The following is a 551-nucleotide window of genomic DNA, read 5'->3' on the forward strand; positions in this document are numbered from 1 at the left end:
CCAAGTAAATAAATTATTAAACTTACCCCACTAATTTCATAAAGTTTGTCATGAATAGTCCAAAACACCCCTTTAAAACCTTTAGCAGAAATCCGACCCAGTTAGGTTTACGCAACTTGTGACGGCCCGTCGTATCTGCGACGGTCCGTCCTGCAGGTCCGTCACAAAGTTCAGAGAGTCAAATTCAGTAAAGAGGTTTGTGACGGTCCGTCGTGTCTACGACGGTCCGTGCTGCAGTTCCGTCGCGAAGTTCAGAGAGTCGATCTCAGTACCCAGATATCAGAGTTGAAGTGTTTTGGAACGAAGACCCTCGACGGTCCGTCGTGACCATGACGGTCCCTCGCGTGATCCGTCGACCCAGTCAGTTATTTTCAAAATAATTTTACTGCTCGAACCTACTAAACAGGTTGTTACAACAAGTGAATTAAAAAGAAGCACAACAAATTGCCATATTAGTATCTTTTATTACATTTACATAAAGAAATATAATGTCTTGTTAAAACGTTAATCAAGAATTTTTTCGTGCGTCATACATTTTGTCATACTGGTTC

Source organism: Solanum pennellii, chromosome 3 (assembly GCF_001406875.1).
Source record: "Solanum pennellii chromosome 3, SPENNV200".
NCBI lineage: Eukaryota > Viridiplantae > Streptophyta > Magnoliopsida > Solanales > Solanaceae > Solanum > Solanum pennellii.